Source organism: Rhinichthys klamathensis, unplaced genomic scaffold (genome assembly GCF_029890125.1).
Source record: "Rhinichthys klamathensis goyatoka isolate OS25496 unplaced genomic scaffold, OSU_Roscu_1.1 h1tg000022l_1, whole genome shotgun sequence".
Classification (NCBI taxonomy): Eukaryota; Metazoa; Chordata; class Actinopteri; order Cypriniformes; family Leuciscidae; genus Rhinichthys; species Rhinichthys klamathensis.
This window is the reverse complement of record NW_026606573.1, coordinates 568398-594911: the sequence shown is the minus strand read 5'-3', so window position 1 is coordinate 594911 and position 26514 is coordinate 568398. Positions and strand designations below refer to the sequence as shown.

General features: G+C 41.8%; 1 protein-coding gene across 3 annotated transcripts in view; it reads right to left on the bottom strand.

Annotated features, from left to right (window-relative positions):
- Nucleotides 1-1672, bottom strand: part of sin3ab (SIN3 transcription regulator family member Ab) — a 31281-nt gene extending 29609 nt beyond the window's left edge. For 2 of the 3 annotated variants that reach the window (XM_056242319.1, XM_056242334.1), the window contains exon 1: nucleotides 1455-1672. The gene's annotated coding sequence lies outside the window, so the exon portion shown is untranslated. The remainder of the gene's footprint in view (nucleotides 1-1454) is intronic. The other variant, XM_056242327.1, reaches the window with a different exon arrangement.
- Between the last annotated feature and the right edge of the window lie 24842 nt (nucleotides 1673-26514).

The window sequence follows — 26514 nt, the reverse complement described above, 5'->3', positions numbered from 1 at the left end:
GTCCCATTTCATAGTTTCAATAACTTTACTAATATTCTAAAATGTGCCAACATGAGTAACGTTACAAAAATAATGGCTATACACATTATTTTAGATGAACAAGTCACAAGATTGGCTTATTCATGCCTCATTACTAAAGGAGTGTCGATTTTTTGTTGTTGACATTTCTGGTCTACAGATTAGTTTATGACAGGTTTGGCTGAATTATTGTATTATGCATAATAACCCGAAAGTGTTTAAATCCCACATTGTCTTGAAAAACTCAACGTGTCAGCAGCCTTCTGAGAGGAGATCCACTTTATGATTTTTTTCGACACCTGTCAAATGTCCTCCACTGCCAAATAATGACCCTAGATGTTTGTTCGACCTGGTTATAAACTGTCCATCATTTGTCGTTGCTTACACAGATCGGCTAACAGATAGCACGGCATTATGAGTCTGACCTTTCGCCATTACCACATGAGACTTTAAACAATGTTACAGTTTTCTATAAACCTGTGTAGGCGGATAGTGGTGTGTAAACAGTTACACTGTGAGGCAAACATGCTGGGGCACGTGTGTTGTCTCACTTTTATTTGAATGGCTGAAACTCAGTTTCATCCAACCGTACAGTTTCTTGTCGTCCGAGTGTGTCAGGCCTGACTATATGACCCACGCACTCTACAACACACTGAAATGCACAGTACAACTTGATCGAAAACACGTATTGTGTATTTAATTTAGTCCATGTGCATGTTTACTAATGTTCTGGCTCTTAAAACGCGTTTTACGAAGCCGATAAAGCTTCTTGAACCTCTAAGAGGCGTTGAGCGGTAACCGCCTCTGTCCGATGCAGAGTTCAGTCCAACACAATCTGATCACACCAAAATAAAAACACGATCCGATGACTACCGCGTCGACTGAACCCAGCAAAAAACATCTAATAAATCTTCAAACACCGAGAAAATGTGATACGGCAGCCTGGTTAGCACTCGATGTTGTGAACTGTTTCTAGCTACAAATCAGGAAGTCCTACTGAACGATTTCTACCGGTAAACACACAACTGTTCAATGATCAATGCAGCACCGTTAGCCGGTAACGTTAAGCAGAAGACGCCAATAAGCCGGTACTGATCGCTAACAGGTCAAAGGCAGAGAATGATAGCTAGACCCTCATGTTGAGCAACTGATCAATCCAGCAGAGCTTAAAAACCTTATGTAGCCATTCAAGCTAAGTGCGGCTAGCTAGAGCCTCGACAAATACTCTTATATAATCACTGCTATGACATGCTTCACTTGTCGCTATCTTTGAATTTCGCTATCTTTAAATTTCGCATCACCCGGGTGATTCAGTGGCATTTGTTGAGGAAATCGCTTTAAGGGTCATTAACTAGAGTTAGCTACTTTTAGCCTGAATGGAGCACTGCGGCGACGACAGCTAGCGAGCGTCCGCTAGCACGCAAGAGCCAACTCACCCCGCAACAGACACTCCGGATGACTTCTTTCTGCTCCGCCGAGAAATCAAAACCTATAAAGCTCGGTAACAGCGCTCTCAAACGTTGATTCGTATAAGGTTCGGATTTGAAAGGTAAATTAAAATACACGTAAGCACCATTCAGTCAAGGCGCCAGACCTCAAATTGCATGCTAGGTTGCTAATTGGCTAACATAGGAAAACAACATCAGCAGGAGGATCCTCTGATGGGGGCGTGGTCTTGAAGGAGGCGGAGTCAACGAACTCCAACCGAGAATAACGATTGGTGAGGCGTTGGTGAAATTCGAATATATCAGATTTCTGCTAGGATTATTTACCCGCCTCCTTTCTGACAAAAGGAGCAGTGGTGGGGATTTTGATTCATCTCAGTGAGTCGACTCATTTGAATCTGTTCACTAAACGTGCCTACATTTCTGTTTGCTGTTGCAACCAAGTGTGGTGTGGATGGATCCTTGCATTCTTCCATACTGTGTACTTTGCAAGAAATACGTTCAAAAGAAGGCTACTTCATCAGTGGCCAAGAAGTCAGATAGCCCGTACGTCTGTTAAATAGCTTTTCATCTGCTTTTGTTGTCTACAAACATCTGATAAACTTTTTGTATTATTATTATTTTTGTTTAATGTAAAAAATATATATTTTATTGACATTAGAAAAACATGCCGAAAAGGTCTTCTTTGTGTTCTGAATGAATAATTGACATATACTTAATAAATACACAGTCTTTTAGTCATTTTAAAAACCACTAATTTAAGAGTTGCAATATTGACTTTTCAACATTTTCACACATTCCCATCACGTCTCTTTCTTTCCATATTATGAACGAGAATTTCTTACATGAACGAACGACTCATCCCCTCAGTGCTGTTTCGAGTCTTGTTCATTGAAGTAAGCGTATTTGTTCACTAGGTCCGACTAGCCATAGAGAGAGATACGTCAGGGCAGAACAGGTCACTCTTCCGCCTGAACTAGAATAGCGTATTGCCATTACTGGAAGCCAGTGTTTATAGTTTATAAAGTTAGAATATATTTTTCGAACAAAAATGCATCGCTTCGCTTCAGAAGGCCTTAATTAACCGTTAGGCCGTATGGATTACTTTTATGATGGATGGATGCGCTTGTTCGGGCTTCAAAATCGTACTATTCTATAGTGAAGTTACTATTCACTCCCATTATAAAGCTTGAAAGAGCCAGGATATTTTTTAATATGAAAGTGAAAGTGTTTGGCTAAAAGAAGAAAGTCATACACATATGATGGCTTGAGGGTGAGTAAATTATGGGATTATTCTCATTTTTGTGTGAACTAACCCTTTAATCTTGTCATATTTGTAATATAAATTACTTGGACTATCGTGTTATGTAGGGAGCTGTTCATGTAAAAGGTGTTTGTTTTTTGGGATGGAAGGGGTAATTTTGCTATCGGATTAGAGGAGCTAAATAACAATTAGACATTCGACCTAAATTATAATAGTAAGACAAATTGCTTTCACATATTGATGACATCTTACCCTCAAGTGGCAGGCACAGCAGATTCCGCCATAGTCGTTTCCTGTGTTGCATAGTGTATACATGAATGTGGGAGCAGAGGCATCAAGATAGGGGTGTGATCCTTTTGGTTAGGGGCGTGTTTTTTTGGTGATTTCAAATATCAACAACGTTTACCGGAAATCGCTCACTGCACCTTTGAATCAGGGGAGCAAGCTAGTGTTATAGGGTCCATGGTACTCTACTATTTCAGAAGTGAGTATTAAAAAAACCGTAATGATTTGATAGAAATACATTTTTCACAGTATAAATTGGGTGAAAGGAGGGAACGGAGACGTTACGTCGGACTGACGTCATGGGGTCTCGCCTGGGAGCCCAATCACCTCCAAGTGGTAATAAAACGAGCCAATGGACATTGGCCAGTGAGATTTGCATGCCGAGTCACACCCACCCATAGCCTGGTTAAAACCAGACCATTCTCAGTTGTAACTGAGTTAGGGTCTGGCAAAGCTTCATAGACAAATCATTTCCAAAGGGGCGTCACCAACGGACGTAGCTCAAATGCATCTGGGCGCAATTGGATAGACCTAAAACCAATCAGAGCGATGAAGAAAATGACATATGCAGAGCGACGTTGGTTCGTCTGTTATAGAACAACTTTCTGACACTGATTAGCTACTTGCTCTACGTACTACGTTTATTTAAAATTAACAGCAAGACAACTGGAAGTGAATGTGCTTTCCAATAAATAAGTCACACACCGTAAACAAAACCTTAATAAAAAAAAAAAACTTTGCAATTTAGACGCGCAAACTGGGTGCCGGTGCTGTGAGACGTACGGCTCGGGCAGATTCGGCTTGAAGTCGTTCATCCTCGGATGCTGCGCCGCGCGCGCTGTTACAAAAAAACCTGTGCACACAGGCAAGCGAAATGGGGTCTTGCCGGTCTTGCGCACCGAACGCGTCATTTTTGCCCCGCGCACCTTCGCGCTCGTGCGGACGAGTCGAGTTAAACAAGGCTTTACTCCGTGTCAGCGCGCGCTCTGACCGGTAAAGGGGGACAGACCTCTCCCGAATCATCTCCAGCAGTAGCAGCCTCCGATCGCACCACTAACTCCGCCTCCGTTTCCCTTGTAAGCTGATATTTGTCAGGGTTCTGTCACTTCTGTCTAGTCTATCTCTTGGTTTTGTGACAGAGCCCTGACACACCTGTTTTATCTTGTCTGTGCCTTGTTTCATGTGCTGTGTAGCACACAGCTTGTGTTTTACACTAGCTGTGTGCTTTCATGTTGTCATGTTTTGTGTGAACACGTGGCTTATGAGTGTTTTCATTAGCTGCGTGTTCATGTCTCGTTTTGTGTGAGCACATGGCTGGTGATTGGTTTTACTGGCCATGTGCTTGTGTTCAAGTCACGTTTGGTGTGAGCACATGGCTTGTCATGTATGTTTCCTTGTGCCATGTGCTCTCCTGTTGATTGTCTAGCCCCTCCCATCTTGTTACCTGATTATTGATTTGTTTGCCCCACCTGTCCTCCCTCATTACCTGATTGATTCATTTGCCCCACCTGTCCTCCCTCGTTACCTCCGTTGTTTGGTCTCCCTATTTATTCTCCCTGCGTTTGCAGTCCTGTGCTGTTTCGTTGTCGTATGTACCTGGTGTGTTACTCCTTGTGTCAAGTCAAGTCAGTCAAGTCATTTGTTTTCCCCTACGGGGTAGTTTTGTTTGTATTTTTGTTTTGTTATTATCATTAAAGTACCCATTATCTCTGCACCTGAGTCCTCGCTCCTTTCACCTCCACCACACCTGACAGAACGAAACAGCCATCAGAGGACTCAGCAGAGAATGGGCATCTTCTTGTTTCCATCTCCCAGCCCTTGCCCCTCCACTCGTCAGATGATGGAACGCTATGGCAAGCTCTTTTCTCTTCGCCAAGGGGGCTCCACAGTAAAAGAGTTTGCCCACCAGTTCATCATCACTGCGGAGGGGCTCGACCTTAACAACTCTGCGCTTAAAGACATTTTTAACAGCGGCCTGAACGAGCCTGTCAGCGCCTGGGAGATGGAAATGTTGGGGATACTGTCTTTCTGGCAGTTTGTGGGGTTTGTATACAACCGTGGGGAAGAGGGTGGTCTTCCGCCTCTTGGCCCACCTCCCATTTACCTCACAAACTGCCAGGTCCCCAGTCCTCCGATGACCCCTTCGGAGAGAGGGAGGAGGAAGAACGGGTCCACCTCTTCTGCCACCTATCCTGAGGCGCCCGTGAATGCTGCATTTCCCCCAGAGGCGGCCGTGAATGCTGCATTTCCCCCAGAGGCGGCCGTGAATGCTGCATTTCCCCCAGAGGCGGCCGTGAATGCTGCATTTCCCCCAGAGGCGGCCGTGAATGCTGCATTTCCCCCAGAGGCGGCCGTGAATGCTGCATTTCCCCCAGAGGCGGCCGTGAATGCTGCATTTCCCCCAGAGGCGGCCGTGAATGCTGCATTTCCCCCAGAGGCGGCCGTGAATGCTGCATTTCCCCCAGAGGCGGCCGTGAATGCTGCATTTCCCCCAGAGGCGGCCGTGAATGCTGCATTTCCCCCAGAGGCGGCCGTGAATGCTGCATTTCCCCCAGAGGCGGCCGTGAATGCTGCATTTCCCCCAGAGGCGGCCGTGAATGCTGCATTTCCCCCAGAGGCGGCCGTGAATGCTGCATTTCCCCCAGAGGCGGCCGTGAATGCTGCATTTCCCCCAGAGGCGGCCGTGAATGCTGCATTTCCCCCAGAGGCGGCCGTGAATGCTGCATTTCCCCCAGAGGCGGCCGTGAATGCTGCATTTCCCCCAGAGGCGGCCGTGAATGCTGCATTTCCCCCAGAGGCGGCCGTGAATGCTGCATTTCCCCCAGAGGCGGCCGTGAATGCTGCATTTCCCCCAGAGGCGGCCGTGAATGCTGCATTTCCCCCAGAGGCGGCCGTGAATGCTGCATTTCCCCCAGAGGCGGCCGTGAATGCTGCATTTCCCCCAGAGGCGGCCGTGAATGCTGCATTTCCCCCAGAGGCGGCCGTGAATGCTGCATTTCCCCCAGAGGCGGCCGTGAATGCTGCATTTCCCCCAGAGGCGGCCGTGAATGCTGCATTTCCCCCAGAGGCAGCAATCTCCACACCATCGCCTTGCAGACGTAAGCGGAGGAAGAGAAGGAAGGCTTCCTCTGTCTTAACATGTCTGGTGCTCCCAGAGCCGTCCACTTTCACTGTCGAGCCCCCAGTGTTGGCCGAAGAGGCTGCAGCGCCCCCAGTGTTGGCCGAAGAGGCTGCAGCGCCCCCAGTGTTGGCCGAAGAGTCTGCAGCGCCCCCAGTGTTGGCCGAAGAGGCTGCAGCGCCCCCAGTGTTGGCCGAAGAGGCTGCTCCGCCCCCAGTGTTGGCCGAAGAGGCTGCTCCGCCCCCAGTGTTGGCCGAAGAGGCTGCTCCGCCCCCAGTGTTGGCCGAAGAGGCTGCTCCGCCCCCAGTGTTGGCCGAAGAGGCTGCTCCGCCCCCAGTGTTGGCCGAAGAGGCTGCTCCGCCCCCAGTGTTGGCCGAAGAGGCTGCAGCGCCCCCAGTGTTGGCCAAAGAGGCTGCATCGCCGCCTTGCTCAAGGAAACAGAGAAGGAAGAAGGCTTCCTGTTTACCACAGGGCCCGGAGGTCGTTCCAAAGCCTGCTGTCAGCCCAGAGGTCGTCCCCATGCGCCTTGCCCTTCCGGCGCCGCCCATGCGCCTTGCCCTTCCGGCGCCGCCCCAGCGCCTTGCCCTTCCGGCGCCGCCCATGCGCCTTGCCCTTCCGGCGCCGCCCCAGCGCCTTGCCTTGCCGGCTCCGTCCATGCTGCCAGTCAGGCTGGTTCCGCCCAAGCTCCAGGAGGCTGTCCCAGAGCCCGTTTCTAGCCCGGAGGCCGTCCCAGAGTCACCCAAATGTCTTGTCCTGCCAACCCAGTCTTTGCTGCCTGACCCACCCTGGCCTTCTGCCAAGTATTCAGATCCACCTGGTCCACCTTGGCCCTCATTCTGGAGTCCTGAACCGCCGGAGCCTGCCTGGTCCGCCCCCCTGGCACCGCCCTGGCCCTCTGCCAGGACTCCAGACCCGCCGGAGTCCCCCTGGAGCGCCCCTCCGGCAACGCCTTGGCTCTCTGCTGGGACTCCTGATCCGCTGGAGCCTGCCTGGTCTGTCCCGCCATGGCCCTCTGATGGGACTCCTGATCCGCTGGAGCCTGCCTGGTCTGTCCCGCCATGGCCCTCTGCTGGGATTCCTGATCCGCTGGAGCCTGCCTGGTCTGTCCCGCCATGGCCCTCTGCTGGGACTCCTGATCCGCTGGAGCCTGCCTGGTCTGTCCCGCCATGGCCCTCTGCTGGGACTTCAGACCCGCCTGAGCCTCCCTGGCTCAACCCTCCCGTCCCTCCCTGGTCACTTATAGAGACTTCCTGGACTGTCATGCTGGCTCTGTCTTGGCTCCCCTCCCTTCCTCCCCACTTTGTCTCTGTGTTTTGATCTACCCGTCTTGTTGTCTGTTGGTGAGTTGTCATGTTCCTGTCTTTTTTTTTTTGGTGTTCCTCCTTAGGGACGCCAGGTGGCGTCCTTTAGAGGAGGGGTAGTGTCAGGGTTCTGTCACTTCTGTCTAGTCTATCTCTTGGTTTTGTGACAGAGCCCTGACACACCTGTTTTATCTTGTCTGTGCCTTGTTTCATGTGCTGTGTAGCACACAGCTTGTGTTTTACACTAGCTGTGTGCTTTCATGTTGTCATGTTTTGTGTGAACACGTGGCTTATGAGTGTTTTCATTAGCTGCGTGTTCATGTCTCGTTTTGTGTGAGCACATGGCTGGTGATTGGTTTTACTGGCCATGTGCTTGTGTTCAAGTCACGTTTGGTGTGAGCACATGGCTTGTCATGTATGTTTCCTTGTGCCATGTGCTCTCCTGTTGATTGTCTAGCCCCTCCCATCTTGTTACCTGATTATTGATTTGTTTGCCCCACCTGTCCTCCCTCATTACCTGATTGATTCATTTGCCCCACCTGTCCTCCCTCGTTACCTCCTTTGTTTGGTCTCCCTATTTATTCTCCCTGCGTTTGCAGTCCTGTGCTGGCAGTCCTGTGCTGTTTCGTTGTCGTATGTACCTGGTGTGTTACTCCTTGTGTCAAGTCAGTCAAGTCAGTCAAGTCATTTGTTTTCCCCTACGGGGTAGTTTTGTTTGTATTTTTGTTTTGTTATTATCATTAAAGTACCCATTATCTCTGCACCTGAGTCCTCGCTCCTTTCACCTCCACCACACCTGACAATATTAGTATTTAAACATTCTCTATGATAAAGGTTTGTGAAAAATATATTTTAATAACATTGTTTTGGCGGTTCTAGAGTTCTAATGACGGTGTTCAACTATAACCGTCACACATAGTTCCACGGCGGCATCCATCTTTGTAAATGTACAAAATCTGCTTCACCGTCGCTGTGCTGTCGTCATCGTGTAAAGCCCGCCCCAACGTTTCTGATTGGTGCCGCGATTTCTGCGGACTGGAAATGGGTTTCAATGAGCTCTTTGCCAGACTAACTTTCAGAGCAAATCTAAATTTGCCGGAAGTTGTCTGGGTTTTCCCAGGCTAACCCACCCAGACATACGGGTATAAATAGGACCGGCATTACTCACTTCATTCAAGTTTTGCTGAGGAGCAGAGACAAAGCCCGGCCATTCAGTGATGGTTCAGGGCTGTGGCCGGGGGGACGTAATGTCTCCGTTACTGGATGAGGATCAGATGTTGTAGTCCAGATTAAAATGTAAAAAGTTTGAAAATAAATAGAAAATATGAAGTTGTGCGATGAACACCATTGTAAATAAAAAAATCTGAATGGCTGTTTAAATCATTTAAATACTGTTCAGAAACAGAAAGTAGCTGCTTTGTTGACAGGGTAACCAGGGTAATGGCTGCATGTCTGCGGTTCCATCAGCACCAACTGCTGTCAGAGAGAGAATGTGCATTTTCATTTAGCGCGTCTCCTTCACTCGTTTCGCACATAGGGTTCCGCCATGCGCTTCTCATCCGTGTTGGGCTTGTTTACATCAGAGTGTGCATGCCTCTTTGACACAGCATGTAGAGGTGTTGTGCATTTTAACCAGTTGATGGGAAAAGTATTTTTAACCCTTAAATGCATACCTCGGGTCTTTAGTGACCCGGGACGTCATTCACTACCCTCCTCCTCATTCACTTTTTTAAGTTAGACATCAACCTTTTTAGTATATCTCAATAAATTCACTACAAACGATGTAACAAGAAAAATAAATTACAAAAGAATGCCTGTTTTCCCATTCCTTTTTTGTAAAAATTGTATAGGGTCGCTAACGACCTGAGGTAAAGCTCTCTAACAGTGTAAGTATATTTTTTATACAATAAATAATTGATTCTTTGATGATTGAATAAGTGCAATTCAACTTTATTCCACAAGGTGGCAATGTCCGACTGATACACAATGGTGAAGTGACGTTTCACTCATAGTTACCGCAGGCAGAAAAAAAAAAATAGGAAGTATCATCAGCAAAACTTGAATTGGCTCAGCGATTTACTGCAGAGCAAGTACTACTACTGAACGCAGTCAAATGTTAGTGTCACTGTCACTTGATGGTGGATCTGGTGAAGAAGCTGTCAGTGATCAAAATATTGATTTTGAAGATGTTGAAAATGATAGTTTTGAGAATATGTTTGAGATGGCGAATATGAGCCAGATGCTGAATGTACTGGGAAATGAGCTCTGATGATGATATAAAACATCTGCTCAAACTAAACCCTTCCAAGATCCAAAAGGTAACTAGATATGCTTTATTTTATTCTTCTGTAATTGATACTCTAATATCAGGAACGTTTTATATTATCACAACAGGTAGAGATCCATCCGTGTTAGATATAGATCTGGGTCACTAAAGATCTGAATATTTAATAATGATTGGCGAAACATTCATGCATTTAAGGGTTAAAATGGATTTAAAAAAAATCGGTATAATTCGTAATAAATATCGAAAACAATATTGTGCATGTTCATTATCGTGATGCAGTTGTGTTCAAATAGCAGTGCGTTAATAAAAGTGCAAGTATGTTTTAATAGCTTTTATTTCCATATTCCAAATATACTGGAAACCTTACACATCCAATTCCAAATCAAAGCATAAACATTTTTTTTTCAAGTCTGCGTTATTCTTTTACAGGAAGCAAAGGAAATGAATATTAATATGTTCATAAAAATAGCAGCGTCGACAAGATTAAACTTCACTTGAAATTACTGAACTAATATTTAGTTACAGTTCTTTTCTTTTCTTTTCTTTTCTTTTCTTTTTATAACTGCTGCGCATCTACGTTGCATCAAGTCAACCTTCTGGCACCTAGAAACAGGTATTTCAGCCCAGGATGAACAAGCTACATTCCACAGTTCCTGTGAATTTTTAGGTTTGGCTTCAGAAATTGCATTTTTAATGTCACCCCACAAGTTTTCAATGGGGTTGAGGTCAGGGGATTGAGCTGGGCACTCCATTACCTCAATCGTTTTCGACTTTTGATTTCAAGGGCATTTCCTCTTCAGCAAATTGCAACATAATCTCTTTACAACACCTATATGAAAAACATCCTCATACCATCATTTTTGAGCCTCCATGCTTCACTGTCTTCACAGTGTACTGTGAAATATTTGCTTCTCTTCTTCCTTAAAAAAGGACAATTAATGACACCTGTTTTTTCACAGAATGAGAGAATTATCTAATTAAACTCCACACTGCAATTATCGTGAACATGCTTCTTTCAGTAAACGAGTCAATTACTCTGAACAAGCAGTGTGCATGTCATGACAGTTGGGTCTGTTGTTTTTCTGATGTACACTACAAGTAAATTATTTGCAATGCAGAAATATCACTACTACTAATAACAGTGGTTCATCAGGTTGCTGATGTTGTACTGCTATTTTTAACACAACTGTATATCATATTACTGTATACCTGCACATATCTAGATATTATGACCCTCTTAGCTCAAGCTGGTAGAATGCTCAACTACACCAGCATTTTTCAAAATTGATGGCCATTCAAAATTAGCAATGTGTTCTGCAACTACAATTTATAAAAAAAATCAGTGGACTTCAAACACACACACTCTCTCCTCCTTCTCTCTGCTCTCAGAGGCAGAAGTCTCCAAACTCATCCTTTCCAATCACCCTAATACCTGTCCACTTGATACTATCCCCGCTAATCTCCTTCAAGCCATTTCTTCTTCAGTTGTACCTGCACTCACTCACATTATCAACCCTTCTCTTCACCCTGGTACCTTTCCCACAGCATTTAAGCAGGCTCGGATAACTCCTCAGCTTAAGAAACCCACTCTAAATCCAGCACTTTTAGAAAACTAGAGACCGGTATCCCTTCTTCCATTCATTACTAAGACACTTGAGCAAGTCGTGTTCAAACAAGTCTGTACCTTTCACAGAACAACCTCCTGGACAACAACCAGTCTGACTTCAAAAGTGGCCACTCAGCCGAGACTGCCCTGCTCTCGGTTATCGAAGCTCTGAGACTGGCAAGAGCAGCTTCCGAATCATCAGTATTCATCTTGCTGGATCTGTTTGCTGCTTTTGAAACGGTTATTCACCAGATCCTCCTGTCAACCCTCATGAATGGGCATCTCAGGAACCACACTCCAGTGGTTCAAGTCTTACCTCTCAGGTAGGTCCTTCAGGGTGTCATGGAGGGATGAAGTGTCTAAGTCGCAACATGTAGCTACTGGGGTGCCTCAGGGCTCAGTGCTTAGACCACTTTTCTTTTCTATCTGCATGACATCACTTTTTCATATATATGTTGTTCTTTTAACTTTGCTCATCAAATAATTCTGAATAAAATGTATTATGGTTTCCACAAAAGTATAAAGCAGCACAACTGTTTTCAACTGATAATAATAATAAATGTTTCTATAGCAAATCAGCACATTAGAATGATTTCTGAAGGATTGTGTGACAATGAAGACTGGAGTAATGATGCTGAAAATTCTCCTTTGATCACAGGAATAAATTACATTTTAAATTGTATATTCACATAAAAAACATTATTTTAAATTGTAATAATATTTCACAATATTACTGTTTTTACTGTATTTTTGATCAAATAAATACTGCCTTGGTGAGCAGAAAATACTTATTTCAAAAACATAAAAAATCTTACTGACCCCAAACTTTTGAACAGTACTGTATGCAACATTTATTATAATTCGTTTGTGCTTGATTTAAATTGATAGTTATGTTTTGTAATTGCTGTTAATAAATCTGTCCGAAAAAAATGGGGTACAATAGCCTGTCACTGGCAGTCCTTTGAAAAATTAACAATGGCTTAACTGCAGTAACAATACACATGACTAATTACAGCCACGTCGAGAGCACAAATCACAAAATCTTTTAGTGGTCACAAAAATGTATTCAGATTTGGCATATTGATGCTGTTGTGGCAAAAACTCATCTCAAACATACATCACTGCGTAAGAGACACTCAGAGTCAAATTATATAAAATAGAAGTATTTATTCTTGCAAGAATAGGAGCAGTCTAATACACAGTTGTTACCCTGTGCAGAAGAGTGACACACCCCCAGACAGACTGAACCAGCTTTTATCTAAGTTTCAAGGCCTTCTTTCCCCCAGAGCCTTCCTCCCAGTAGTTTTCCATAGACTAAGCTCCCCTGCACCAAATGGCCTTCCGACATCTAGGTCAGAGGTCCCTGTTCGTCTGCTCCCTGGAGTGTCTCCCTCTTCTGCCTCCCCAGGTACATAAACAGAATCTTCTCTCACTACAAGTGAGAGACACACATGTGACATTCTTTGAATCATCTATATTTTACACATTGAATAGGTTCTCTCTCTTATGATATCTGTTAGGGATCAATGACTATTAAAATTTCCACAACAAATTCCCGCTTTTTATCATTCTGATTACCCATAATCATAACAATAAACAATAAGACAAATTTTAAGTCATATCCTCACACTTATACTCTTCATCTCTGATTTTTGCATAAATGATCACTCTCCTTGAACCTGTGAAGAAAAGTTTAGAATGAAGAAGCATAAGGCTGTTTTTGTGGGGGAAAGCCCCGTAATATTTTAGCTAGCAAGTAAATATTTTCACGACGCCGGGCTGAACGAGAAATCTCTGTTCCTGCGCTCCTGTAAACAGACCCTCAGTCACGCCAGTAAGGAAAAGGGTAGTTATAACATAGTAAGGAAACAAACAGATAAAAGTATAATAAAAAATCACTCAGTTTCAAACCCTATCTTTGTACGCCATCTCGTAACACGGATGACCGCTGCTTGTAACCTTCTTTAAATCTTTTGCCCTTAATCTTTCTCAGAAAATAAACAAATAGAAGAAAAACAAACAGAACATACATTTAACACATATCTCACTGTAGCTCCCACTAACTGTATCGTCACATAATTTTGTTCATCCTTGGGATAGACTGTCATTTTCACCAATTGAACAGACAGCATGTTTCACCTGTCACTGTAATCATATTCACCCATGAATAACAAAATTATTAGAATAACAATCCTAACTCCTATCATTAAGCCTTTTCCATTAATCTACGCCCATCTCCATATTTCACCTCGGTTTTCCTAACCATATTTTGTTCACTTCTAATTCAATTTAGTAAGCTCTATTTAATGCCATATTTAACAAAATCTAACCAGAGAAGTCTTATAATTTATCCATTCTTCTAACCAATGCAGTTGTTCAATATTAACGGACACAATCAATATATTTCTACATTTACAATCAAATCAATACCTAGTTTGATTCAATCAAACAAAATCATCACAAAAACAGATTCTTCTGTTAAACTTAAACCATCAGTTGTGTTGATCATCTCGTTCGCCCCACGGACGTTCTGTTTCTTTTACCTCTAACTTTTAATTCAAACATGCTGTGGTTCTACTTAATAAGCTTCAACAATTATCCCTATAATTTACATTAATTAATAGATCTTCTCTTCCCAAAAACATTTTCCTTAAATATTTCCTAATGAATAAGTAACCAATCAAATCTTTTGATCTACTGTATATCAATACTAAGCCCTATTTTGATTTAATCAAATCAAATCCTCAAAATAATCACAAAACCACATTCTTAAATCATTAGTCGGTTCACATCCTCCTCCAGGCGTGTTGATCATCTCGTTCGCCCCATGGACTATGGGATGATTGTGGCCTGTTGGTGTTGTCTAAGGTGAGAGGCTTGGACCCAGGTGACACACTGATCTCCTGAGATCACCACCGCACCCCCACTGGAATGAACCATTTCCTGCTTCCCGTCACCTGTGAATGGAGACCTTAAGTATTTTGTTAGTGACCGCTTGTCTTGCCGCTCGTCCCCTTTGGTGTGACCTGTGGATTCAACAATCTGAAACATTATCACCGGATAATTTCTTGCTCACTTAATAGCACTCAGTCCTTTTCCCCTGAAAAACACATATCCACTTTGCTTACGTTAACAAGTCAATATTCATACATTTGGAAACACAATCAGTTCAGCTTGATGCAATCCATCCTGACATTCTGTAAAAGGAAAATTTTAAGTTATGCGCTGCGCAGGTGTAGCACCTTTCTTCCACAATAATAACCCAGGCCAGGACAGTTAGCCAAATTCATCCATAACCATTATTTTATTGGGCACATTTTGCCCTGTCTCCCAATCCTGCATGCTCTCTGTAAAGAGAAACAAATTTCGAGGTTATTGTCAGATAGTAAAGTACGTAGTTTCTTTTGTCTACTGTTCCCCCGTGGCCTTCGATGCCCTGGCGTTTCCTGTTGAAACAATCTTTGTTATTGGTGTGTGCAGCACACTCACAGACATAAATTTTGTTAGGCAGAAAAATGGCTTCTTTCAGGGCTTTTATCAAATTACCCCTAGTGTTCTCCCAACATTTATTCAGCAAATGTGAACCCCTTAATAAACCATATTTGGCAATTGTTATACCATCCCCCTTTTGATGCACGACACAACTCGAGCATCAATTTAACATAACATTTAACATAGTGTTTTTGATAAAGTTTGCCATCAACACTAATCCAAACATTCCTTCAGACAAATTCCCTCCAGACATCTTTCTCTGCCTCTGAAACAAAAATATTACAAAAATATTACATTCTTCACTTAAAGCCACAATCTCATCTTCTTATCGAAGTATTTGAAAGGCAACGGCCCTCAGTCTCACACCGAATCTTGCTTTTCAGGCCTGTTGTTTGGTCTCTCAAGTCAGTCATCTACAAACATTTCCAAAGTCATCAATTTTCCCTATCAGGTCAAGTCGTGCTGTACAGACTTGGTCAATGTCAGTCAATCATTTCTCCCCCTTTGTTCACAATAATCATAAATATGAGAGGCTCTCTTGATAATTTCATGTTGACTTAGCCAATATGTCACTTTGTTGTTTCCCTCAAATCTACAACATTTTCATTTATCTCAGCCCATGCCAGATGGTGATCTACAACTACACAATTCCAATTTACTTAAACTGATCTTCAAATCTACATTATGTATGACAAAATTATTACTACCAGACAGAGCTTGATGGCCAATCAACTTAAAGCTTGTCCCATGTTCTGTATTGTCTTTTCATCAGAATTATCAGCTTCTTTAAAATTTGTCATTTGCCTTAACCCATCTGTAATGATAAACTCATTCCAGAGGTTAATGACGCAATATACACACCATTCAGGCGGAATATTAGTGCCCCAAACTAATACATACAAGACATAAAGTGCTGTCACCACACACACTCATACTAGACACACATATGTTAACTGTTCATTTTCAATATTCATTTTTCTTTATATTATTGCTTAAAGATTTAAATTTTAAATAAGATTTTAACCTTTTCATTTTTTCCTGTAGCTTCTACCTAATTTTACATCTGTTCATTATTCATTTGATTTTTAGACAAGTCAGCTGGGTTGTTTTGTTTCATTATCATTATTTTGCTTCAGCTTGCTCTAGCAGGCCGATAACAGAAAGACAGACACAGTTACCATCCCTTCCTCCAACTCAGGCAGTCTCTCTCACTATAAACAAATAATATTTCCCCCCCCCCAGCCTCCTAAGGCTGTAACTTAGACAAAATTTGTATTCATTACAATAACCTTTGACCATTCACCTTTGTTATCCAGACTTTTCTCAAATCTACAAAAGCTGTCTTCATCTTTAGCCACCACCATGTCTAACGACCTTCAAGAGTTAAAACTATGTTATAACATATTAGTTCAAAATCAACACTATGATTTTCCTTGCCCATAAGGCAACCAGTACATAAAAATTTTTTATTACTGTCTCCACAACAACTAATGGGAATCACTTCATGGCCTCAGCTGGCTCTTGAAAGCCCACTCCTGTTCGCCCTTTATCTATAATCTCCATCAGGGTGTTTTCCCCTGGCATATTTGCAGACGCTTGTCACAATAAAAAAAACAAGCCATACAACTAATGCGGTTTCTTCTGGCGAGTGGTATATATCGAGGAGCTTTGCTTTATTGGGGAGACATGCCGTGACTCGTCACCGCGTCATCTCCCCTTAACGCCATAAGGACGCTGCTGGCCTCACAGCTCCTGCTCAACCCTCATACCTGTCTCACATAACACACCTCCATTCAGGAGATGCCCAATGACTTTACGTGATCCACTCTGGCTTGGGTTGCCCCCTGTCAGGCCAATAGAAGGTCTTACCCGTCATAGAGATGGCCACTCGTGCCCACTGGTGACCGCTCTTTCCAATCACACAATCAGTTCTCTTCAACAGAACTCAGCTGTTTTCTGGAGCTTAGGAAAGGCACGTTCAAGAGTCACCAGAGCCATTCCGATTGCCTAATAGTGTTCACATAGGGAGACAGATTAATAACAACAGTATTTAATCACTTAAATCCATTAACCATCTTAAAAGCAGAAACCTAGCTGCTTAGATTTATACTCAGTGAATTTAGATCACAACCGTACATTCAGTGTACTTCATCTGTAGCCGGAGCCATCAGTCCTGAATGGTGGAGACTAAATGAGACAAAGAAGTTACTGGTCCTTAAAAAAACCTAATCAAAATGTCATCTCTATCTGTATTATTATTTTAAATACTTCTTTAAAGTCATTCAGTTTTACTTCTAAAACAAATTGCTCTCTAAATGGTTTCTTTTACCATCTCTGTGTCTATGATTCTTCAACTGAAACACTGTGCTTTACACATTATCACAGATACCAGCTTTTAGCTGACTCATTGAATGAGAGAGACTCTGAGACTCTATTGGATGGTACACTGCTCTCTCATATACTTCTAACATCAAACATTTATCTATCATCTTTTAACTCTATCCCAGCTTAAGGCATCTTTGCCAGAAATTACATACGGTTTCAAATAAACATATTATTTATATTTGTCTTTTGCCCACCTCAGGGAATTTAGACATTACAAATTTTCCACTCAGATTGAGTCTGTTGCACTGGCAGTTTCAGCCACAGCACACATCAGATTTTAGATAAGCGAACTGTTTCATTACAGCCCATAACAAACTTATCTTTTGAAAGCAAAACATCAGCTCTGTTCTTTTCATGGTCAACACTAGCAGGCCTTTTTTGTTTAATCAAATGCCTCTCTATACATTTTACATTTCGCGACTGTTAATCCTATAACACTGCTTCTGCTTATTTGTTCTTACATAATGGTAATTATTCTAGTTCTCAATAACGTTTCACATTTCTCAATCTCAATTTTAGTTGTCAAGTTCTCAATTACCATAACTTAATATCTGACCTCAAAGTTTTCTCTTCTAGGAGTTTATCAGTCTCCAATCAGGATTCACACTAACTTTTACAAGGCTACTGCCTCTTTTGCAGTTATTATAAATCCTCTGTGAGATTAGTCTCTCTATATCATCTAAAATCTTTTTAAAATTTTTAATTGCAACACAATCATCCTTTTAGTTACTTTGATATATTCTGCAACTCACATTTGTTGGAGTCATTAATTTTACATCAACTTATAAAAATTACTATTATAGATCTTTTCTTCAAAAGGATTCACTTTAAGACTTCAATCTTTTGACCTTTTTTTTTATCTCTTATTTCTCAGACCAAAAATTGTCACTGTCGTCATTTAAACACTGATCTATTTTCAACCCTACATTATTATCAGAAATGTGTCACGTGTCAAATGGTCCTACTGACCACAGTCAAGACAATCTCTGTCATCTGGTTGGTTCGTGTGTCAGCCTCAACTACAGCATCAGACACCTTGCAGTTTGATCACTGTGAGCTTCCAAAGGGCTTCAACTAACTGCACACTCTTGAAGCAGTGTGTCCCATTCAGGAATGTAAACAGACCCACTGATAAGCAGTTCTCTGTATTCCTTTGACCATCCACCAATGGCGGATTCAAATCACAATAGCCAAATCATACTCTTTATCATTATTATTGGCAGAACATAATTTCATGAGCAGCACAGAAAATGCTCAAAATATTCGAATTTGTTTTCTGTCTTTACCTTACTAATTTGGTATTATCATCAACAACACTAATTACAAGTACTGTTGCTGTTATCCCAGCTTATCTTTTACAAAACATCATCTGCAAATCTCTTCAAAGTGAGATCTTCAGAGCAGAGCTGTTTACAGCATTTGCTCTCTTCTGTCTCACTATTTATTTATTTATTTATTTTCCCGGACTGTTCCGTTACTCTTCATAAAGTGTAACAATTTGTACATCATCATTTTCATTACAACTGGTTTGAAGCCTTTTTTCCTTCCATCACATTATTGTCTCAGTCTTATCTCTACTGTTTCTCCAAAACAGATTATATTACTCAGTCCGTAAATTACACAGACAACCATTATAGCTACTTGCTTCAATACCCTTATTTTCTTAACATTAATAAAATAAAGCAGATATATCATCATTTCAATCATTATTTTATCAAAATCTAGAATTGTTCCCCATTCTGCTTAAAACATTCTTCATATCATGTTAATCCCTGTCAATCATACAATGCCTTATTTTATTCTAAAACTTTTCATATCATTTAAACAGTTAATTTGACTTCCATAAATTCTATCAGACCATGTCTATTTTCATCACATATAGTTTTCTACTATATTCCTCCTCAATCTTTCCCTACATGCCAGTTCCTTCATTATCCTCTCCTTTCTTTTCTCAAACATGCCAGTTCCTTCATTATCTAACCAGTACATGATTGTTTGAACAATCCCCACACACACATATCTCACACACCAACCTTTTTGTTTTTTTTTTACTTCCCTCTTCCACCAAGTCTCACTTACAGTTACCTCTATTTCACACAGACAGCCTTATTGCTTCTTGCTACTTCAATCCTTGTCATATAAATTTAAGTTCTATAGACATCCCATGTCATGCATCCATTATCTGTTCACATTTTTACACACATGTTGAACGCAGCCACAACAACCTTTTGTCCCGCTGCCCTGTTCCACTGATTCTCGCACACTCTTAGTCTGTTTGTGCTCAGTGTTCCCTCCCTGGGGAAATCATGGTATTTTCTCAGTTTTTTCAATATCTAAAACATACATTTTCCCCCATACTTTCCTAGTTCTACAGAAAACCGGTGTATCAAATTTCGCAAGCTTGCTTTTGAGACATCCCCATACTGGCTGTTTTCTGTTCTCTGTGGATTTCTCTTCAACGCGCGTTCTCTTGGTCTGAAAGGCGTCCCTCCCAGACCCGATTTTTCTTTTAACCCAAATCGGTCGGGTTGCACTATTAGTGCCCTCCTAATTATGGTTTACCAAAAAATCTTTTCTGGTTCCCCCTAATTAGCCTCAGCACCTAAAAACAATTTGCTCCGTGGTGGAACAACTGATTTTCAGGTTACCTATCTGTTTGAAATCTCTTGGTCTGTTACAGTTCTCACTTAATCCCAGATTATTTATCTGCTTGAAATTTCTTGTTCTGTCACAGACCTCAATTAATCTCAGATAATTTTCTCTCGTATCTGTTTGAAACCTCTTGATCTATATATAGATCTCAATTAATCTCAGATTACGTACCACAGAAACAGCCTTCAGCCAATATGGTTCAATTTCACTCTTCTCCCCAATTAAACTGAATTTAATTAACTTACCCAAAAGAAAATAAATTGAACTGTCTCTTACCAGAGATGCTTCTGTTGCCACCTGCGGGTTCTTTAGGTTCCAGTGGTCGATTCTCCCGGCCCTGATATCGGTCGGCCCCTCTCTCTCAAGTTTACGAGGTAGAGCTGGAACTTACTTAGTCCAGGTGGCCAAACACCGTCCGATCTCAGGTCCAGGAGGCACGTCCAAGGAATATCACTTCTGACACCAAAACTGTTGTGGCAAAAACTCATCTCAAACATACATCACTGCGTAAGAGACACTCAGAGTCAAATTATATAAAATAGAAGTATTTATTCTTGCAAGAATAGGAGCAGTCTAATACACAGTTGTTACCCTGTGCAGAAGAGTGACACACCCCCAGACAGACTGAACCAGCTTTTATCTAAGTTTCAAGGCCTTCTTTCCCCCAGAGCCTTCCTCCCAGTAGTTTTCCATAGACTAAGCTCCCCTGCACCAAATGGCCTTCCGACATCTAGGTCAGAGGTCCCTGTTCGTCTGCTCCCTGGAGTGTCTCCCTCTTCTGCCTCCCCAGGTACATAAACAGAATCTTCTCTCACTACAAGTGAGAGACACACATGTGACATTCTTTGAATCATCTATATTTTACACATTGAATAGGTTCTCTCTCTTATGATATCTGTTAGGGATCAATGACTATTAAAATTTCCACAACAATGCATTCACCTTACAAATCATGACACACTGCTTTACCCTACAGGAAAGAACATGTAAGTTCAAGTGCATGCTTTTAAAAGTAAAAAGTATCAGTATCGGTATATCGGCGACGGCGATACTGGCCCTGTGGATCGATACCAAAGTTTGCAGTATCGGCCACCCCTAAAAGAGGCACAAAATCACTTTCACACACCTTTTCCTGGACTTTTCCCTGCTGGTGGAATGACCTGTCTAATTCAAACCAAGCAGCTGAGCCTTTAGCCATTTTCAAGAAACGGCTAAAGACACATCTTTTTCATCATCACTTGACCTGTTACACTTACTATTCTATTCTATTTATATTCTATCTATATATATATTTTATTTATAAAAAAAAAACACTTGCAATGTGTAAACTGTATACTATGTATGTACACGATGTATACTATGATTGATCAACAGAGACTTGCATATTGTTGATTTGATTGCTTCTGTTTTCCTAATTTGGATAAAAGCATCTGCTAAATGATTAAATGTAAATGTCTATATTGCATGGTATTTAGTAGATGTTTTATTAGTTCTCATCTCTCAGAATAATCACCAGTGAAAGTTTTGGGACTGTGCAGATTCTTGTGGTCCCATCAGCTAGTCAGTGCTGTCATGATGTCATTTTCCAGAGTAATTTGTCACATGGCATTTATGGCCCAGGTGATTGGCTCAAAAGAACCTGGCAGCAGAACTATGGGTCCACGAGCAAAGAAGCCTTGAGCCTTGAGCAAAGAAGGCATTACTAAGGTTTCCTGCAACATTGAGATTAATATGAATGCTAACAGATAGCTTTCTCAAGGTATTATAGACATCTTTGAGTTTGAATTTGATATCACGTCTTTGCCAGTTACGTGATAAGGATATGACAAATGTCATAACATCTACTGTTTCACTTTCTATTTTTATTATATGTAGGCATGCATACTGCACAAAATTCATCAAGTTGTAGACTATAATTATTTTCTGAACATGTCTTTGTGCCCTCCGAAAAAAATGCTCACTGATAAAACACACATATATATTATTCAATGAAATATTTGCAATTGTAAAAAATAAATAAATAAATAAATGATTAAAAATTTAACAGAGCATTGGTAAATCTAAAGTTGTGATGAACAGTGTTGTATGGAGGGACCCATAACAGCAGAGGGAGACAGAGTTATTTCTGGGTTGTTAATCGCTCTCTCTTTAAGGACATAGTAAATAAAATGAGCTCCCTTGCATGTTGTTGAATCATGAATCATGAATCCCTTGCAAATAATGATGAATATTCAGCTAGTGCAGTGGGTCCAAATTTATACTCATTCACAATCAGCTCTGTTTATTTTCTGTCACGTTTTTCTCAATTGCTCACTCTAAATGCATTATGTTAGCCAAACAAACCATGATTCTATTTTCTAATGGAAATACTAATTTCTTAGAACTATTAAAACTATTCCTGATTAAGGCAGATTGCAAACCTTTTTTTAAAATACTGTTATAATTACAAATTCAGCATATTACACAGTGTTATTGCATGTATAGCATGCATTAATCATCATGCCATCACAATTCTCACCATGGGAATGACAGAAAGCTCTATTTTTCATGCACCAGCACCTCAGGATCTAGTGTCACATGTAAGTTTTGTGCTAGTTGACCATGTCCTTCTCAATGATGGACGGTATATGACATAAATCTGAGTGAGCAGGAAATCTTTCTGCAGGTAATATAGGTGGCTTGGAAGAATATTACTTTGGAGTTTTAATGCTGCAAAATGTGAGAAAAAAAAGTGAGGGGTCTTTACGAAATAAACCTCAGAGTGTGTGGAGGATGTTCAGTGTTTCTCTGGATTGGATGACTTTGTGAGCTTTTTTGTAGGTGAAATTTAATTTTGATTAAATATAATTAACAGCACAGCATAAACTGCAAAGTAGACTAGATGCATCAACAACAATTCTTTAAATTACATTTCTGTGCACTTACGTAAATACTATTAAAAAATGAACTGCTGGAGAGCACTAAATAGTCTACAAAAAAAATATATATATTTGCAGTAGCCTATGTCAACATGCATTAAAAAATAATATCTCCAGTTGCACCCAGATGCTCATATATTATGCATGACATTGTCTAGTGGTTTATGTGAATGCACTTTTTTATTTTTATTTACTTAGTGGTAGGCTGTCAAATTATTTGAGGCCAAGCACCAAAGCTGTGTAGGCACCTGCTCTGCCCATATTTCCGTTTATTGTTCTTCTGTCTTGGAGTTTAGGGCCCCTTGATCCAAATGGTAAAAAGTTGTGAAAGGTGCCAAACTGTATGTGACAATTTAGGGGAGCCCGGGTATGGTTGTAACACTTTTTGCTTCAGCATCTGTAACTCAATTTTTGAGCTAGAGTGCTCAAACTTGTATACAAAGTGGCCACATTTGTTTACTACAAATGCATCAATTCAAACATCTGCAAGAATATCACATCCCTTATGAGTTGATGTCAAATACATGGGGCCAGTGGCGTAAAAAAAAACAAATGGGTGGGACAGGTGTAGGTGTTGGTGTGTGTGTGTGTGTGTGTGTGTGTGTGTGTGTGTGTTGGGGGAGTTTGCTAATACAATGCTAAATCATATGTACAACAATATATGTGTACAAAAACATTACGATGTCCAGCTATCGATTTACATAGTACATTGGGTTTAATTTGTCGTTTAATGAGATCTAATATATGTTATTTACTTGTATACTTTAATGGTCCAGTGGTAGAACTTTTGTTAAGCGTGTCAGAGGTTCTAATCCCCACTCGTATAGTTTTTGTTTCCTCATCAAAACCGAATATGTTCATCAGTGGTTGTATATCAAGCAGGGACACGTTTGTGTGCATTTTGTTTTGTGATTTCACAGAAACAAATAAAGAGTCTCCGCGACGGATTGAAGCGTGCGTCCTAATGAAGACTGCGAGCGAGCCACAAGAGAACACTGTTTCCGCGCCACTGATAGCAGCGGCAACGAACACTTTGATCACTTGATTTAAAAACAACACATTCCAGCGCTAGATCGCCTCTTATTTAACAAACGAATGAAATGAATGCTCGGTAACACTTTATTTTAAGGTGCTTGTAATAAGCAGTAATTAACAGTTAATAAGACACTTATAAGACCTTATAAGATGCATATAAGATGCATATAAGCATTAACTACTTCATATAAGGGTTAATTAAAGGTCCAGACCCTGCAGAGATCAGGGAAACTACTCCCTCTTGGGAAGGTCAATTTTTAAGGGACTGGGAGTTTGTGTTACCATTTATGTTTGTTCGGCTGTTCTAAAAGTGCAATGTATTGATACTTGAGAAATTTATTATTTAATTTAATTTATTTATGATCATTAGTTAATGCTTATATGCATCTTATATGTATCTTATAAGGTCTTATAAGTGTTTTATTAACTGTTAATTACTGCTTATTACAAGCACCTTAAAATAAAGTGTTACCGAATGCTCTGCTAGTTAACTGAAGATGTTTTATTTATTTGTATTGTACATCCGTGCTGCGAGATATTTTAAAAAGTGGTGGGGACAATATCGACCCTGGCAAAAAGTGGTGGGGACATGTCCCACCTGTCTCACCCGCAAATTACGCCTATGCATGGGGCCCTATCATACACCCGGGGCAATGCAGCGCCAAGTGCGACACAAGTGTTTTTCGCTAGTTTCAGCCTGATGCAGTTATCATTTTCTCATCCTGCGCCACGTTGTTTAAATAGCAAATGCATTTGCGCCCATTTGTGCGCCCGTGGGCGTGCTGGTCTGAAAACGAGGTGTGTTCAGGCGCATTGTTGGCGCGTTGCTATTTTGAGGCAACTGAAATAGACTGCGCCATTGACCAACAAAAACCTGGTCTCAAGTCAAAGGCGCAATATTTTTATTTTTATTTAAAGAGTGCGTTAGTAATGTGCGTACACTCTGCTTATTATACACACAGGGACGCCCAGTGGCACACAAACATGCCAAATATTAAAAATAAAAGGATTACAATTTAAAAGATTAATATTGTGCACATAAAGATATGGTGGAATCCGGCTTGTCCAGTAGATGGTCTGTTTGCGCGCTTTAACCTCGCACACGAGCAGATCCGCTGGCGCTCTGGAGACACGTCCAGTCTTTCCGCTTGTAAATTCCGCCATGTAAATAACGAAACCACCATAGTGCGAGCACAGCTGGCTTTTAAAGGGAATGGGAAATTACAATCTAATTGGTTTTTTGCATGTTATGCCCAAAACACACCCATTACTCATTAAGAAAATAAAGACAAACCTTTTAGACCATGCGCTGGGCGCACCGACCATTTTTCCCGTCGTAAAACTAGAAAAAGTGGATTCGGATACACCCTAAGTGCACTTGCCACCCTGCGCTTTAGACCATGCGCTTAGATCATTAAAATAGGGCCCAAGGTGTGCCTTTGTTACAATCTACCCCACTACCGGGGTAGGATTTAACACATGCTGGGGTCAGTTACAATTAGTAACAATAAGACAAAAGAAGCAAAAAGAAAGGACACATTAAATAAGATGAAAACTAAAATAAAAACTAGTTTATTGAAGCAATTCAAAAGAACAATAAAAAACAATGTCTCTCTTTCTGTGACCATGACTCAAATCCACTTTATGTTAAATTCAGGAGTGTGTGCATGTGTCTGTAAATTAGTCTACTAGAACAAACTTCCATAACAGTATTTATGCTAAATGAACGCTTGACTCCACTGTGTAAAGAAAATGTAGGTATAACAAAAAACACTGTCGTGTGAGTTTGTCAATGTGTGAATATTCCCAATCAGAGTCACAATGGTGACAAATGAATGTTGGTAACCTTAGAGTGGTGGGCCCAGAGACTGCATAGGGCACATTTTACCCACACTTCCTTTGGCTTTGAGCTGCCAAATGGCTCCAGACAACATAAAAGTTCTCTTACGAGAGGTTCTCTCGTACTGCGTAATATCTTAACGTAATATCTGCGTAATAATGCCTATTGACTGTCCTGCGGCAACTGCAGCAGCCTATCGAGAGAGGCCCATGGTGACGTCAGATCCAATGGGGGCGCTTCGCGCCCACTACGTCACCTCCCGCCAAAGCGGGCGTGGCCTGGGCCTACAAATATAGCTCGATGGGCTGATAGAATCTGGTTTTTCATCTCTTCAGCGAAGCTCACGCATCGCTGGATCTGGAGTGAAGAAGCCGCGCCGTCTGAGAAAACGCCTTCTGCGGGACGAGCCTCTGCATCTGAAGCCACTGGCCTTCATCTTGCCGCCTTCAGTCGCCGTACCTGCTACGCTTTCCGGCGTTATATCCTTTTTACTCCGCCTAGTGTGTGTTCGCCGCCACGACTCACACTCTCTCTCACTATCCTCTCTAAAAGAGCTAGCGTCTTTTTAAAGATGCCTCTTTCCTGCGGCTCGTGCCGAGCCCCACTCAGCGACGGGGACCGCCATGTCATTTGCGTTTCCTGCCTGGGAGAGGATCATGCAGCTCTCACGCTATAGTCCCGCTCAAAAGGTTTAAAAAAATGCTGGGTCTCATGGCCTCAGCATCATCAGTACTCCAGTTGGGTTTGCTTCGCATGCGCACGCTGTAGTTATGGCTAAAAGCGCGAGTACCACCTCGGACATGGGCCTCCGGTCTGTTTCGCCTCAAAGTCGATCAGAAATGCATCTCAGCTCTGAAACCTTGGAGAG